Here is a 19,023-nt window from a genome sequence, read left to right on the forward strand (position 1 = left end):
CACTAGCATTGCTCCAGGGCTATTCCTTGACTGCTGGTGAGGAGTGAGCAGTCCATTTAAAATGGATACATAAAACAAAGGTCTCTGCTCTCTATCATATCAATGTGGGTTTTGGTCATCGTCAAGTTGCTTTAGTTCTCAGGGAGCAGAACTATCATATTCTTTGTGATTTCTTCCTATTAACACACTACTGTATTAAAATACACATTATTTTTGGACATCAAAATTCCTGGTTTATTATTTTATATTAAATTAGCAACAATGTCAAAATACAAATTTATGTTTCTTGATTTACTTTTCCTCTTTTCATGTCAGTTCCCTAGGTTAAAAAAAATACTAATAAGGATAGCATGTTTTGACACTTGTGGAACTAACGAGCAGTATGCAAATTTCCAAATAGAATACTGTTCAAATGCTTCTATTTTTCAAATCCTAATAATTTTCTAAGAAATTATAATACATTTTTAAGTTTTTGCTCAGTGTGGAGAGAACTTTGAAATATTAATACATTAGCAAAACATACCATTTAGAGAAATAATTATATTATAAGAAAAGAACTTCAAATTTTAATAATAAGCATAATTTAATGAATAATTTTCTGTGGTGAGTCATCATTTCTTTGCAATAAAAAGAATTTCTCTGTATGCATTCATGGAACAAGTTTCTGTAAAAGAATCTAAAACTTAGAAGGATAAGAAGCTAAATTATTACCAAAAAAAATGTTCCTAGCTTCTTTGAAGTTTCATATGATATTTAATATATATTGAATGCCTTTTTGTGAAACATTTAGTAGCAGAGAGTATATAAGAAAGCTTTTATTAATCATGAGCTCTACTTTTTAAAATAAACAACAATAAGTCATTAGGTTGGTTTTGTTCACTGATATATCACAATAACATTGTGTGGAACATAGTAGGTTCTCCAGAAATAATTGTTCAAATAGCCATATGATTAGACTCCATGCACAAAGGCTGAAGTGAATTAAGGTAATTCAAGATGAAAGCCCCTGAATAATCAAGCACACAATGTGGACTTAATTATGTGACTATTCCAAAGCTGAAAAGGAATTGAAGGGACTTAAACAGCTTGAAGCTCTGGCCACTGGGCTATTTGGATGGCCATGAACTTTTTCCTCTTACTGCACTAAAAATTTTTGGAGCAAAGACAGCCTAATTAGACATAGAACATATATTATAAAAAATTGCCATGGTGAATGCAGATGTTTTATATAGCAATGATGTTTCATAGCAATTAACAATAATTTCCAAATACTGTGCCAATAAAAGTTAAAATACCATTATTCCAATGGCCTGTCCATGAAGGCATAAATAATGTATACTTATTTACCTAGAGGTTTCTTATTGAACACACTAAACTGCCTATCAGTTATCTCCCTTGTGTAGTTTGCCAACATATTAGGAAGATTCCACAAAGTAACAGTGTAGTCACTCTGAAATGACTTCATTTCAACACATATTTGGTGTAAAAAGATTGTTGGTAAGCAATCTTTCCCTATGGGGTTTAGATTATCTTTTAGGAATTGGAAATAACTAGATAAAAGTATAGGAACACTTTGGTTTTCCAAATAATTTCTTAATTACTTTTCATTTTAATTGTGGCTTTAATAAAAAATAGTAAATTATTCTCAAGCTACTTTGAATAAATGTGTCCAGTTATCGTATTGTAAGCATTCATTACATATTTGACCTCACCAACAAATGACACCTTACAAAAGAAATTAAGCCATTTCAGACTTCAGTGCTACAGAACTTGTTTTTTTTTTCTCCCAAACTTCAGAGACTCCATGGATATTTTAATGTCAGATTTTACAATTTAACATATCAATATAGGATTACTAAAGACTGATAATTCTTCTCTCTGTTACATCCCTGATTTTATCATTGGCATGCACTCTTGGGACACTTCTAAAACCAGAAAGAACAACCCTAATAGAATGTGGGGTTTTTGATGCTATTAGTTTCACTGCTCATACTACCAACCATGTTCCAGAGTGTATGTTGAATAGCACCATGCCTACAACTTTCATGAAGATATCCTTTCTACCTTTATTTTTCTTAAAAAGATATCACCCATGAAAACTAGCATAATGAACAGATCAGTCAGTAAATACATCTGATCACCAGATATGTTCCAGGCATTAAAAACTCTTTGGAAACACACGAAAGAGTTTCAATCTAGCAAGAGGGCCAGACATGAGTATCTCTAACTATAATCCAATAAAATGTGCAATGGTAGAACTATGGAATTGGTACATTGGAACAGAGTTGGTGATACTATTGATTTTTCTTTGAGAATTAATAGATATAACAGCTAATATTAACTGAGTAATTACCATGGGTCACATTCTCTTTTAAGTGCTTTATAGCACTAAATGAGGTAAGATGGGATGGATATTATCTCCATATTTTTAGACTTTTAATGGTAATGCACCTTGCTCAATGCCATAGAGCTAACAGGCAGCAGGGCTGGGTTTTGAACTCAGAAAGTCTGACTCCAAAGCCAATGCTCTTAACCTCCAAACCACACTCCCTCTCTCTTTTACTTTGGAGTTATCTAGGAAAGATTCTGAGACAAGTTCATATTTGAGTTAAAAGCCAGACTATAATGATGATTTTATGAATTACAGAAAGAAGAGAAAGAATTTTAAGCAAAGGAAATACAATGAACATAATGAGGAAGAAATAAAAGAGGCAAGACACAGGTGGGAAATTGCCCAAAGTCTGAGTCACTAGATTGGAGGACAAAAGGGAGGCATCAGGGAAAATGAGATAGGAAAGGCAAAAGAAGCCCTGACAGGAAGCGGCCTTTGTAGGCCATGAAATAGAATTTGGTCCTTATTCTGTGGGATCCCTTAGGGAATATTGTTTTACTCACTCCAAAGATTATACTGACTTTCTAGCCAGTACAATTGAAGTACAATTTCAGCTACCAATGAAAAATATAGGCTTTAACTTTTGTTACCATTTTAAAAGCACAGTATGGGATTGAAGTAATCAGCCCCATAATAAAGACAAAAGAAAACATTTTACTCTAAATATTCTTAAGCTGTTTGAATAATGAATGCTCTAAACATATTTCACATAATTTACATAAACTATTTCTGAAATGAGGTATTACTTAAGTAATTTTTATGTTAAAAATCTCAATGTTTTTAAAAATTTAATTGCTCTTTCTGAAGCCCTCAAATTATACATACTGCATGCAATTGTTTGTGTTGGAAATGCCCACAATAAAAGAAAGCAACAACAAAAACAAGACACCACCACCAACAACAACATCAGAATCTCTCTTGGAAGGGAACACTTAGCTTGAAACTTGATGCAACTTCCAAGACAGCCAGATTTTCTTTGTTAAGAGCATCCAATACCATGTTTAGAAAGTGTTATGGTGAACAGAAAACATTACCAGCTAGTATTAACTTTGAAAATTGCCAATGACGGCTGAGATCTTATAATATATCAGTCTCTTGGAAGTTCATCATGAATAGTGCTCCATCTATGATCCATATGGTAGTATGTGGAATCTTCCTGTCTCCAAAGCCACTGGGCTTCTGTCCTTCTCCTTATTCCGTGATACCCTATAGAATGGCTCCTTTTCTTGACTTTAGAGTCTCGGGCTTTCTAGTTTCTGCCCTTCACTGGTGGGTTTGTTCAGTTTTTAAATAACTACATCTTGTCCTGAGTACATCCCAGAACCTTCCAAAAGGAAGCAATTACTCCATTGTTTCCTTGTGGCTCCTCAGTTTTCCATTCCTTCATTCTGTGTGTAGCATCTCTTTCTCTAGGGAAGTATAGGAAACAAGAAAAAGCCCCTTTATGTGTTATTTTCCTGTAAAAATTATCTTTTTATTCTTAGAAAAAACTTTTAGCTACTTTCCATCCAAGATAAAGAAACCTTACCTCCATGTTTCCATTTTAAGAAAAGCTGGGTAACTTAAGAATATCACATGAGAAGTAGACAGTGATGTACTAGAAATAAGGTAATATATATTTGCATCATCTGTGCTGTTTTTCACTTTTTTTCCCCGAAAGCAAGTCCATGGCATTTCATCCAAATGTTTAGGAAACAAATAATTGAGAATAAGTACTACTAATAATAGGTTGCATCTCAAAAGATATTTAAATGTCATGTGTTAAATTAAAATATGGATGACTGAAGTGTGATTTTGAAATATTATTTATTTACATTATCTCTTTTTAGTCATTAGAAATAATTATCAATGGTCACACTAAGAGAGCCTCATAAAGGATATGTTTCTGAACTATTTAAAGTCTGCACTATATTGCAGGAAGTCCATTGCATTTCTCTCATTAGATATTGATAGTTCTCTATCTATAATGACATGTGACATTTATAATTTGCTATAAGTAATTGAAGTTCATTTTGTGAACCATTTAATTTATTTTTTAACCAAATAGAATCTGTTTAAATTGATTTCTATAATTACATCACACTAAGACATTTGCAGCCTGATGCATGTCATTTTTCATAAGGAAGAGGAATGGAATTAGAGCTACAGGCTAGCTTATCTTGTAATGGTCACAAAATTGAAGTATGTGTGCATACCATTCATTTCATGTGACTCAGTGGAGGAAAAGATTAAGAAAAGATGTCCGGAAGAGGTCACTAAGCATCAGAGGTACACTTAGATTCAGTTTTCAAACTGTGACTGAATCAGCAGAAATCCAGCATTTGTTGAAACAAGGTGGGGTAAAGTAACCTAACTACTCAACTCTCGTCTCTGCTTATTGCTATGTACTAAATCAAGTCCTTCATTCTAAAATTCATCTTTGTTTGTGTGTGTTGCGGGGGCGGGGGGTGTTAAGGAAATAGAAAATGAATATATGGATTATATCAGGGCAAGTGAGAATCTAAAACTAGATTCTAGGTAATATTTCTGTTTCTAAGTAAAAGAACTGAAAATTAAGCAGTTAGTTTTACCAAGTGATCCCAAAGAAATTGGTTAAAGTATATAATCAAAACTGTTTTCATGTCCAGTATATTTTCCCTTAGAATTATTGATCTAGTGCTTTTAAGATTGGAGTTCACAAAAAGAGACCCTGTAAAGAGAAGGATACATTGTCTAAAATTAAAATGTGTGCTTTGTGACATAGTTGAGTAGATGGTCAGTTAACTGAAAATCAGAGAAATCTAATTAAATTCACTTAATCTGACTAAAACATTCTGGACAATTAAAAATAATAGTATACAATTGTGGGAACTATGAAAGTTATTTTAATTATGAGTCAAAAACATAGAATAATTTCTATGCCATTAATGCTTCATTCAAGCAGGTGTTTCTCAGAGGCGCTCATTTCATTGTTTATTTGTCATCACCCTAATAAACATGTACTTGAGTTTATGTCATCTAAAATAATTGGCATGCCCTACAGAGACATGAGGAATTAATGTAGGCATACACCCATTCAATATTTAATGACCTTAATCCATCTCAATGACTTGCCTTTATATTTAAATAACCAGTTTAGGATATAATTTACTAAAATCAACTTTCATAGTATTACTTCAACAAAGGACAGCCTTTGTGTGAAAAGCTATAATATTTAGCTACTGAAAGGCCTACCATGTTTCTCTCACACTGAGAACTATTTGTTATCTAATGTCACTTATAGACTGCATGTAAATCAAATTATTATTTCCAGCCCTGCATGGTGCAATGCTGATTAATAACTTGTCAAGATATCAGAAGAATAAGGCCATTTCCCAGCATGGAATGACATTATTTATTCTAGCCCAATGATTGGTACCAGAACCAATGTTTAATAATATCCATGACCAGGGGGAAAGAATCATTCTAAATGATTGCTTTTATCACAATCCTAAGGCATTAGCATTTTTGACAATGCTGAAGTAATTGTGTAGCTTTAAGGAAATTTACAAGAAGGTAGCTAAGCTCTCACTGAACTCATAGAGGTCAGTGGGTACTATGCAGTTCTCATCACTTGGCTTCTGGAAAGCATTTAACACTGCTGACCAATATCCTGTTGAAATGCAATCCTACCTGACACCCACACTTGGTTCTTGAACTTTTTATTTATAATTTCTCAGTTTCCTTGGCTGCTCCATTGGCCCTCTGTTGAATGTTGGTGATTCCTGTGATTTGTCATGTGTTCTCTTTTCATTTTACTTTCTGCCTTGGGAAGTTTTATGCCTTCATGTGTAGTTACTGCTCCCTGTATATTTCCCAAGCAAGAGCTTTTTCTTGACCTCCAGGCCTGTACATTAACAGACCATGAGACATCTCCCACTGATAACTCAAATTCAACTTGGATTAACTGGTTTTATTTTCTTGCTCCCAAACTGGCTTTTCCTCATCTGTAGCTCCAAAATTTATGCAGTCGTATGGCAAAATTCCCAGGAATCAGTCTAGACCATCTTGTCCTCATTCACATTCACATCCATTAAAACTTGATGAGTCAACCTCTTAAATACGGCTAAGCTCTATTCTGGGTCTTCCCCCCCCAGTGCTCAGATTCTTGTTCCCATCAGCTGTCCACCATCCCGAAAGACTCCCTGCCTGAAATCTTGCACACCTCTAAATCTTGGCTTCCAGAGTATGTTTTCTAAAAAACACTAAACTGATGATGTTAGTTCCAGCCTTCAGGAATACCACACTGCCTGAATTTTAAGCTCATTAGCATGGCATAAATAGTCTCTGTGGTCATATCTTGGTGGTCTACATTTCCAGGCTCAATCCTTAGTTTGGGCATCTTTCATTCTCAGTTTCAACAACTATAGTATAATACCAAGGCATAGCAAGATATTTCACGGTTCTGTCTCTCTAGTGTTGTGTATGTTTTACACACTTGCCCCTACTTATAAAACCCACTGTATTAGTCATGTATTGCTACATAACAAATTACCACACACTTACTGGCTTAAAAATACACATCTATTATTTTATCATTTCTGTAAGTTAGGAATCCAAGTGTGGCCTAGCTGGGTCCTCAAGGCATCTTGAAAGCTGCAATCAATGTATCAGTCAGGACTAGGGTCTCATCTGAAGGCTCAACGGGGAAAGATTTACTTACAAGCTCATGCAGTGGTGGTAGCATAATTTAATTACTCAAGATTCAAATTCTAACAAGCTTTTGCCTGGAGACATTTTTCCGTTCCTTGCCTCATTGGTCTGTTCATAGACAGCTCCTTCACAAATACCGCAGCTGCTTCATCAAAGCCAATGAGAGAGAGAGAGAGAGAGAGAGAGAGAGAGAGAGAGAGAGAGAGAGAGAGAGAGAGAGAGAGAGAGAGAGAGAGAGCCGCAATCTTATTTAACTTAATCACAGAAATGACATCCCATCACCTCTGTTGGGTAGAAGTAAGTCACTAGGTTCAACTCACACTGAAAGGGAGGAGATTACACAAAGGTACAAATATCAGAAAGTAGGATTATTGGGATCTATTTCACAAGCTACCTATGACATCCTCCAATTCCAGTTTCCCCCACCTCCATCCAGCTGGCAACACCTGTGCGAATTTTTGAAGACTCATCTCAATTATAGAGACTTCAGTTCCTCAGTGAGGATTTTCCTGACCAACCCACCCCAAAGTTGATTACTCCCAGATTTTCACTCCTACCTCACCTCTAACACTATTTCTCAGTCATTTGTTCACATAGCTCTCTCTCCTCCACCAGTACTTTGAGAGCAACATTGTAATTTATTTTTTTTCAATATCTGATATGTTGGCAATCCAAAGAAGTACTCATTAAATATGAAATAATAAAATTTTAAAAGTAAATGAAACTACAAATATTAAGCTCATGAAATTATCTGGAAACATAGTATCCTCTAGAGATACTTAACATCAAAAAAATCTAACATCAGAGAGTTACGATCATTTCAGTTAGGGCGCAAAAGGCAATATTGTGAGTGATATCACAAAGTGACAGGTTTGTCTGTCTCTATTATTTTTAAGTTCCTTCAAATGAGAGACAACTATATAATGAAATGCCATGTGGCTAATATTATGTACTGGCTGAGAACATAGGCTTTAGTATCAGATTATAGGACAGAATCCCAAGTCTGCTGCTTACTCTTTGTGGCCTCGGGAAAGTTACTTAACTTCTCTGTACATTGGCTCACTGGTCTTTAAATGGGGATAATAATCAGACCTACATCATAGGACTGCTGTAAATATTAACTGAAATGATTCATGGAAAACAGTTTAAAGAAATCTGTCATATATTAGACTTCAAGAGAATATCAATCATTATTATTTCCTACTGTACTAACATGGAAAGATGCCCATGACATGTAATAAGCGAAAAAATGCAACTTGGAGAAAAGTATGTACAGCCTTAATTGCCTTTTGTAAAAAAAAAAATAGTATATATACTTAGTTCCTATATATGTTTATATATGGGGAAAACTTAAAAGTATACACATTAAACTTTTAATAATGATTTTAATAATTATTTACTATAATCATTATTAAATGATTGGGAGAAGGGTGAGAGTGGTTATCTTCATTTGATATTTTGCAGACATTACTATTGTTTGAATTATGTTAAATAAGCATATATCACTATTATAGACTGAATTGTTTCTTAAAAAAAAGATATGTTGAAATCCTAATTCCCAATACCTCAGAATGCAACCTTATTTAAAAATGAGGTCATTGCAGGAATAATTAGTTAGGATGAGTTTACACTGGAATAGGATGGACCCTAATGCACTATGCCACTGTCCTTATGAGAAGAGACACACAGACACATGGAGACAATGCCACACAATGACAGAGGCAGAGATTACAATTATGCAGGTACAAGCCAAGGAATGCCAAGGCTTGCTGGGAAAACACCAGACACTAGGAGGAGACAAGAAAGGGTTCCCATCCAGGTTTCAGAGGGAGCATGACTCTGCCAAAGCCTTAATTTTGGACTTATAGCTGCTAGAAATCTGAGACAATACATTTCTATTGTTTTAAACCACCTAGTGTTTGATACTTGGTTACAGTAGCCCGAGGAAGCTAATATATGACTAAAACAAAATAATTAATATTTTAAAAAATATAAGTAAAATGTTAAAAGGCCATTACATAGTTTAAAAGATTATAATCTTGGTGAAGTTTAAGATACGGAGTCGTCATGACTCTAACCCTCTGTAGCCATAGCAATAGAACTATTCTTTTCAGAAATCTCAACCAAACCTTTGTTAAGTAGTTCATATGCTGGTAGGAAGTATGAAGAGATCTGTGAGCTATTTCTTTCCATTCTGTCCCTTCATGAAATTTCTTCTATTTAATTTTCAGTCATACAAGTCATATCAAGAGGGCAGAGGGTTCCACGGTTAAGTGACATTTGATTGACTGCTGGGGACAGTATATACCAAATCCTAAAGAGAAATATTAAATAATATTTCTATATTATGTGACTCAAGTGATACATGTTTTAGAAAAATAATTTTAAACGAAAAGTTAGTCTCTAACCAGTCTTTCAACTGTTTAAAATATCACAGTAATAAAACTAAATAACCAGAGATTTTCCCCTAACTATATCAAGTTTATTAAAATGAAGAGTTAATTAGAAAAATATATCTATAAATATGTACCTTTATAATTTTAAGTATTATAACATACCAAATGGACAAAGTGTTTGATATAAATATGTATAGGTAAGGTTAAAGCTTCTGAAAAATGTTTCTTTAATGATAAAGCTTTATAATTTTAATTTTGCTTTTTAGGAAGAATGAGTCAGAAATAAAGAGATTTTTCTCTTCTCAACATGTGTAACCATGGGAAATAGCAGAAGAGATTGAGAAAAATGCAATTATTCTGATTAATAAAGTTAATGGAGGAAGCAGTGGAATCAATAACCCCAAATAATGGATCATGTATTATTATTCATTTTCTTTGCCTATCTCTTTCTCCAATATCTAGCTATTCATCCAATATCTAGCTATTTCTCCAATATCTGACTTCTCCAATATCAGGCTTTCTGGCCAAGAATGAAGGAATTGCTGTATATTTAAATTTAACTTAATCTATTACTGTTTCATTCTTTTTTTCTGGTGGGATTAGTTGTGTTCTTAAGATGTTTCCAAATCAATGAAAGTTGTTTAAGGTTGATACAGGCTGAAGACTTTCCTGTCCACCCATTTAAGAATGTAAGGAAAACATATGAAAATTTATTACAAAATATAGTAAGGGGAAAAGGGAAGGGAAGAGGAGAGGGAGGGAGGGAAGGAAGAAAGAAGGAAAGGAGGGAGGAAGGAAGGACACTGAAAGGGAAAATACAAATCTCTATCATTCATTTGCACGACTATGAAATACTTTCTATTATCAGTACAGAAAAAAAAAACTGTCCTGTTCTGAAGCTGTTACTGTTACTTATTGAGAGAGCAGACCAACAACATTTTTCTCTGGGGTAATGCAAAGGTTAAACAGCCTGAGAATTACTTGTGCCGTGGAAATGTCCTCTGGGGTTAATAGGCAGGAAGTATCCATCCTTGAGTTATTTTTGCAACTAAATCCCAGAGACCAAAGACAAACTGAAGGGCAGTAAAGAAATATAATTACATTGGACACTAATGTCATGAAGAGTTAATTAGGCTTCAATGGGTCATAACTTATTTTGAGGCTGTGGCATTTTAGAAAACCACCTAGCTCTCTTTATATTACCTTCAGATGCTAAAAGTGTAATTGTTGTCATCATTTTAATCAGTGCTGCAATTCAATGGCTGTATATGTGGTTTTTGTAAGGTCTTTTAAGCTGTTGAGATTTCAATATTTGACATAGAACCTGAAAAAAAAGAATTATGACATTTCATAGATTTAATATTGCCCTTCACAGTCAATAATACTGCCTTTCAAAATGGTTATTATTGATAGAACATAAACTCAAATGGCTTACATAACTGCCTTGTGCTGCACCATATTTCTTTTTCTTGGCGGTCACTAGGATTGTCTAATTATACCAACATTGCCACTGTATTTACTCAGTATGTAATGTATGGTAGGTATATTGCAAAATACTGAAGGGAAGGAAAGAACACCTGCAGTAGTTTCTACTTGAAAAAATATATATTTACTACAAATTATGGCAGGAATAACATTTCATTTGCTGTAGGTCCTGATGTTTTTATTGCAAATTCTAGATAACATATTAAGCACACAGCTTGAAATGTATGTAGCACAATGAATAGAAAAACTAACTTCCCTAAAATACAAAAGGAATGAGGAATAGGTTTTTGATTATCACATTTAAATATTTTCAAAGAGGATTATTTTCCACCCAGCAGAGGACTAATTGGCATATAATTATAAAAAAGGCTATGCCAAAATTATTGCTAGACCCTTTACATTGAGTACAATAGTCTTTCTACATTACTGTTTGGTGGGAAATCTATCATTTCCCTTGAGGTAATGGCCAGTTCTTTTACTACTGTAACAGCTTATATGTCTCTGTTTCTAGATTTCCAGTTAGCTGCACTTACTAAATCTTGAAAATGAACAAAGCATAAATTTCTAAGACAAAGATTTAGTATTTGGGGTAAGTTTCAGCTCGCAAGCTTGCGTCTCCTTTGAAACTAGGAAGGGAAGCACCGAGTGTCACAATACAGCAGTGGCTCTCATGTAGGCAGCACATTAGAATCTCTGGGGTTAGGGGTTATTTATTCTTATTTAATTCATCTGGACCAGTTTCCTGATCCAGATGAATTAACTAAGAATAATTATTTAATTCATCTGGATCAGGAAACTGGACTTTTTAAATAAAGCTTTCCAGGTGATTCTAACGTACAGTCAGGGCATTAGAGATTATTAAATCGGTTGTCAAAAATACTGTCTGCTTAACATTAGTGAATTGTATCAGTGTCAATATCCTGGTTGTGGTGTTGCACTATGGTTTTGCAAGAGGTTACTGTTGAGGGAACTGGGTAAAGGACACATGGAATGGAATCTCTGTATTATCTCTTACAACTGCATGTGAACCTACAGTTATTTCAAAGTAAAAAGTTTAACTTTTTAATAGGCTACCAATGAACTCTACTAAACTTACTTGTGACTCTTAAAACTGGAGAAACTGGGCACCAGCTAATCAGAACAGCTGTAGGTGGGTCCTGGAATCCACATTTTTAACAAGCTCTCCAGGAGATTTTGCTGAAATTGCAGAAAAATTGATTTAGATCCTGACGTTTTTAAATTTTGAGGAATACCAAACACCTGGCCAGTCCTGGGTAATGGGAAATTAGATAAATTGGCATTTACTCTCCCTTGTTCAGTATCTGCTGTTCCCACTTTACTTGTCCAAAAAAAAGGAGGTTTTGTATACCAAGGTGTTATGATCATACTAAAGTAAATGGATATATAAAAATAATACATAATAAATCATTTCATCATTCATTCCACAGAAACACTTGCTACGTACCAAATTCAGTTCTAGGCACTGTGTTTAAGACTAACATTTGCAAACCAGTTACCGCAGGCATTGTGATAAACTACACATGGATTTCTTATTTAATCCTTGCTAACACCCAAGGGTGTAGGTTTCTTTATTCTCCCCACTTTGCAGAAGAGAACCCTGAAACTTAGACTAAGTTGCTTATATATGCATTGCTATATAAATTAGGGGTTTAGAATTAGAATTCACAATCTGATATCAGAGGCTATTTTTTTTGTGGTAAAATATACATAACATAAAATTTACCATGTTAATCATATTAAAGTATAGAGTTAGTGCCATTAAGTACATTTACAGTGTTAGGCAGCCATTGCTACCACCTGTCTTCAGAACTTTTTCAAGGTTCCAAACTGAAACTCGGTGCTCATAAACAATATCAGAGGCTATTTGTATTAGGCAATATATTATACTTCCTCCCTTAAAAAATTCTAAAGGTAGAATTTTAGGCAAAATGTAAAGAAAATTTAAGAAGCAAGCCCCTTACCAGCATTCCCCAAATCACATCATACAGACAAGCCTCTGTGTGTAAAACCAAACTTGATATGGCTGCATTTTTATTGAATCTAAAAGAAGTAATTATCAGTATTATTGTATATCGATCAAAAACCTAGCTGTATAAAATGGCTGCCCAGTTTGAAAGCCAAGGTGGACACTTGTTAGCAGAGTAACTCTGGGTAAATAATTTATGTGTGACACAGTTACTTCTTATTTGTGAAATAGGCCATAAAAGAGAAAGTTTTATTGTGAAGATTAAATGAGTAATACATGTGAAGCCCTTTGAACAATTCCTGGTACCACCTAAGTACCCCTACTCATCCCACCCCCTCCCGACCAAAAGTTAGTTATTTTCCCAGTTGTTAATTTTACATATTTAACTTCATGTACATAATTTTGTCACATCTGTTTCACTGATTTTTAATCATATAGTTCTTTAGTAAACAATGTCTAACAACCTCAATTTATTTTTATTATAAGGTTTTCAAAAAAATTACAGTAATACATTCTAAAATGTGGGCCTCAAGCAATTTCACTGGGAATGTTTTTCAGGCACTGAACTCAGTCCTGAGAAAATGTAGTATCCCCCTGTCTATAATATTTGAGCACAGAAGAAATTGGTTTCACGAAGATTCATTTCTTCTGTTTTTCTTCCCCTTGATTAGGAAATACACTGTTGATGGCAAATCCATGAGCGATTTAAATATATAATTAATTAGAGGAACAAATTGAAATAGACTAAACCTGCTCAAATCTCTCAGAGCTTTGAAAAGATAACTTTTCAAATGGTCAAAACAATTACCTAAAATTCAGGAATGCATTTAAATGCATACAATAGAAATACAAAAGAGAAACCAGGCTCCCATGATATTATAAATACTAACCCAACTTCTTAAAGCAAACTAAAGTCTCTTTCTACTGTCAATTGCTGTCTTCTAGGACAAATAGTTTGGTATTTTATAAAAGCAAAAAACCTTATCAAAAACATTTCCATGAAATGTATCTCTTTTGAAAAATTACTCCTTGAATTTGAGTAAAATAATTCTTTAGAAGCCAAACTCTTGAGATGATTCATCTGCTAAAAAGAAAAATACTATTCAAAAAGCATATTTGAAGATATGTCATTGAAAACCAAAGATGATTTTAAAAATAAGTCTCAAATGGCAAAAAAAAAGAGAAAGGAATGAGAAATTAATAATAAAAACCATTGGTGATTTGATTTGGAAGTTAGTATTTGTTTATTTTATTATATTGTAATACAGTAGTAAATAAAACAAGGAAATAGCTTTGCCTGGTTTTTACACTGTATAGGAAATTGAAGCATGCACGAAGCTTAGCAACTAATGTGAATTTTGCTTTGATAGTAATTATGGAATAGAGTGAGCAGGGGTTTCACTTCCAGATAAAGATACGTAATGAAGGTCAATTTCTGACCTACCTTTCTGGATAGTCACTACCAGCACAATTTAATTGAGATTAGGTGATTGCTCAGAAGGCTACACTGAACACATTATCATCCCTCATTGTCATTCCTGCATACCTAGTTATCCTGACGTTGTTTGTCAAAAACTGTCACAATGGAGTATGTCTCACTGAGAAAAAATAACCTGTATGTCATTGCTTAGAGCTTCAATACTAAACCCTAAAATGATGAGAAAAAGATTTTTTTAAGCAAAACCCTCATTTCTCTGAACTGATTAAATTGGTCCATCATGGTAATATGACAGAATATTTTAATAAAATTAATTACTTAGGGAAGGTCAGTGACCTTTGTTCTTCTAGCTTTTCTGTGATGGTCCCTAATGTCCCTTTTGGCAATGTCTTTTGAACAATAATATGAATTATGCAAATAAACAGTATAAATATTGTTTTAAGGACTATAGTACTGCGAATTTTATTTTTATTGCAAAAACTCATCTTTTCTGTGATTTTTTTATTTTTGAAGTGGAGAGTAGTAAAAATTAGAAATTAATTCTGTTTATATTTTTAGTAATAAAAGATGACTGTGAGCTCAGGAAAAGTCTAATGTCAGTGTAAGCAATGAAAAATTTTTCTTCTACTCTTGTAGGTTCTTTGGCTGGTCTAATAATTAAATTGACATAAGGTAGATTAACAGGGAAAAAACAAAAATTTGATAACATGTACGCCTCCTATACATATAGGAGAGACCCAGATAAACAGCAGCCCTGCAAAATGGCCAAAGTCATTACCTTAAATATCATCTTAAGCTAAAGACAAAACATGTCAGGGTTACTATGGGAGGTGATCAGGAAAAGCACAGTAAACAAGAGAAGGTTGCTATGCAGATTTAAGTCCTGCCTTCCCATTAATAATAGTTTCTAGAAATTTAGACATTCTTCTCTTCCTGATGCAGAGGGAGACACCCTTGCAAATAGAGATTTTCATTATAAATGTAAATGTCTCTTGCAAAAGGGTAACCTACTTCGTTTTCAGAATTTTTTCTGTCTACTTCTTTTCCTCTATCCAGTTTCTTAAAAATAATCTACATAAAGTAATTCTAATCCCAAAGAAATAGTTTTGGATGGCAAATTCTTCTCCCCTACATCTTCAAAATAAAAACACCCATAACAGGGATATATATATATGAAATTCATGTGATTTATAATAATTATAACATTAAATGTTGTTTGAATTGACACTCTTAAATTTCATTGCCACCTTTGACTTTTGATTTCTCTATTTTCTGATATGAGGACACAAAAGACAGTTAGCAATAAGTATAAGATTTCTAGTCAGTTCGGCCTAGACAATAAATCAAACAAAATTTTTCTGCTACATTTATGTCTGTCTCAGGATATGGTATCAAGATAATTTCTGAGTTAGTCGAATGAAGGGACAAGAAGCCACCAATTTTATTTCTTCAGGATAACAGTATATAATACTATTATTAGTTTTATACTAATGATACTAATTAGTATTAGTATAGTATATAATACTATAATAGGCCCTCAAAAAATGTTATGAATGAAGTAGAAATTAAAAAATTTAAACTTTGTTAGTATTAAAAAAAATTCTTCGTATGATTCTTCTCTCAAGTGAAGTTTCAGGGATTTTCACTGACGCTCAGAAACTTTGGAGAGCAACTTGTGCCCCAATGTAATGGGTTACAGGCACAAAACAGGGTTACTTTTAAAAGGGTTTAAAATCTTTAAGTGTTGCTTGAATTTTTATATTTGAAGAAGGTAAGATATGGGTGTGGCTATGAGAGAGAATTAGATATGCAGAGGATTGCTTTGTCTTTGCCTTTGAGTAATGGGCATTCAAGTGGTTTTAAGGACAAAGGGCCATTACTAAGGCTATCATCTTCCTTGCTATTAGTTGGAGACAGACTTTCCAGCTTGCAGTAAGGTACAAGTTGTAAAATTCAAATGGCTCTCATGAGATGTCACCTTTCTTAGCTTAATTTGAATTCTTATTAGTAGTTCTTTTTAAGAACCAGTCAGCAGGGACAGCAATAAAGCAGAGGGTTTACCAGCCTTCAGCTTGAGCTTGAATTGGGAGACACAAAAAAGGGAGATTGAAAGTACCAGGCGCACATCTTTTTTTCTTTAATAATTTTGCCTGGGTTAAAAAATATATATTTCAGTTTATGGCCATGCCACCCTGAACAAGCACGATCCCATCTGATCTCAGAAGCTAAGCAGGGTCGGACCTAGTTAGTACTTGGATGGGAGACCACCTAGGAAGACCAGGTGCTATAAGTGTAAAAAATAAAAAATAAAGGATTGTAAACTGATAAGGTCCTTGCAATCTGTGAGGTCAAGCAAGGGTTGCCTTGCCTAAAATGTATGTGTGTGTGTGTGTGTGTGTGTGTGTGTGTATCTCCTTTGTCTAAATCACATGGTATAGTCCATATTTAGCTGTACTATTAATATAGAAAAAAAACTGTGTGTTGGTAGGTAGGCTTCTGTTTTGGGCTGGACCTGATGGAAGGAGCACACATTTACTTAGCCCTCAATGGCCTGTCACCATGACGGAGTCTGTTTTATGGTCTTCCTGCTATCACTAAGTGGATTTTCTTTCTTTGGCCAAGTCAGCTCCTGCTTGTAAACAGAGCTCAACAGCCTGCTGGGCAGTGAGATACTAAACTAGGACAAGAGCTTCTGCTGAAAAGCTCATGGCCAGTATCAACTGGAAACTAATTAAAATTACTATTAGAATAAATGAATCCTCCACTCATTCAAGTGACAGATAAGTGGGGAAAAAATCATGTTTTGTGTTTCATGCAATGGGTTATGTGGTACATTCATTATATTCTTTGTTCTCAAGTGGAATAAAACAGGCAAGTGAAAGAAGAGGTTTCATCCTTGGCTTCAAAGTGGTTTCCTTCTTTACAGGTACAACTCAGCTCTCAATTGTTTTTAGGCATGAAAATAATAGAAGCAGTTCTCTGCTTTTTTATCAATGGCTCCCGAATTGTCATCCCTGCTTATTTACATGTGAATGAAGAAGTTGTATTCTCCCAGCTGCTAGGCCACTAGGGCATTGCCACTGGTGTAATTTATAACATGACTAATTAAAATGAATTTGCTTGCAATAACATTTCATGTGCTATTTGTGGGAAAGAAGTTATTAAAATATTCAGTACAGCAACAATAAACAAATGCAAAGTAATAATAGTCATATATTTTTAATTACATATTTAATACACATTTGTCTAATATAGAAGTATTCTGAAAATTACTTAGGCTCAGCATAATGTTGGTTGTGCTTAGTAGTATCCGAAGGCATCTTTCTGAAAGGGCTTAACATATGGGCTGTCACTGAGATGTGACTGTTTAATATCAGACATGCAGTATGTTCCTGTGATACGCTGCAGAGGAGCAGCTATGATCAGTATGAGTTTATTTTGCTCATTTCAGGCATATTCTTATGTGACTTTTGCAAAACCACATTTGGCATCAATTGAATTTGCATTTTGTCTGTTATGCCTCAAATATGCCTTTTTTACTTTCCATTGCCTTTTGCCTCTTATTTCTCTAACCAGGATGTTCCTTGTGAAAAAATAGTTGCAAGCTGCACAAGATTCCCATTTTCCCACCAACTTTAAAAAAAAAATTTCAAGCCGACAAAAGTTGCAAAATTAGTACAATAAACATCCATACGCCCTTCACCCAGAATCAATTGCCAGCATTTGCACTCACTTGTTCATGCATGCTTGCTCTCTCCCTCCCTCCCTTTCTCTCTAAATTTCTCTCTCTATATATATACATATAAATTTAATTTTTCCTGAACCATTTGAGAGTTACTTGAGGATGTCATGATACTTCATTTCTAAATACTTTATCGTGTATTCTCTGAGAATAAAGTATTCTACTATATAGTTAAAATATTATTATCCTATTTATGAAATTTATGGTACTATTATCCAATATACAGTCCATATTCAAAATTCACCAACTGTCCCAATAACATCCTTTTACAGTTGTTCCTCACTCCGCACCCTCCTCCAGGACTTAATAAAGAACCATGTGATACATTCAGATGGCATGTCCATTTGGTCTTTATTAATCTAAAAACAATTCCCAACCTTTATTGATATTTATATCCTTTATGGTCTTGAACAATTTGTCCCCATTTTAAATAGCTTCTGATTTTTTTAACCAACTTCCGGAAGTGATATAAATTCATACACAATAAGCCATGAATAAACAATTGTCATTGTTAAGGACTGGACATTAGCGAACTCCATTGTCAATCCTTCCGCTCTTTTAGCCATAATACTGCAAGATGTTTCCCTCCACTCATTTGGAAGGTATTTCCATTTATACGTGGCAAGCTTTCTCTTGGCTCTTAATAATGCTGTTAATTAAGATATCACAGTACAAAGAAACGTATAAAGTGTTATTAGTATTCCAGAGGAAATTATAATGTAAATGGTGAAAGGAAATGGCAATATGGGGGAACTCAACATAACTATTGAATAAAATTTAAAGTAAAGATGCAACATATGGTACAAAGCAGTTTAGCATTAATTGTTCAATAAATGGTATAGGAAATAAGTCTTTATTATCTGAGATTTATGTAATTACTGATTTTTATAAGGATAATGCAATACCACTTGT

The 19,023-nt window shown here is 34.0% G+C and overlaps 1 protein-coding gene and 1 pseudogene across 6 annotated transcripts in view; both read left to right on the forward strand.

Annotated features, from left to right (window-relative positions):
• IL1RAPL1 (interleukin 1 receptor accessory protein like 1) overlaps window positions 1-19,023 on the forward strand; it is a 1,213,847-nt gene that overhangs the window by 1,012,824 nt on the left and 182,000 nt on the right. The window lies entirely within an intron of this gene.
• On the forward strand, window positions 16,544-16,662 carry LOC118608232 (annotated as a pseudogene).

Source organism: Rousettus aegyptiacus, unplaced genomic scaffold (genome assembly GCF_014176215.1).
Source record: "Rousettus aegyptiacus isolate mRouAeg1 unplaced genomic scaffold, mRouAeg1.p scaffold_m13_p_9, whole genome shotgun sequence".
In the NCBI taxonomy this organism is placed as follows: Eukaryota; Metazoa; Chordata; class Mammalia; order Chiroptera; family Pteropodidae; genus Rousettus; species Rousettus aegyptiacus.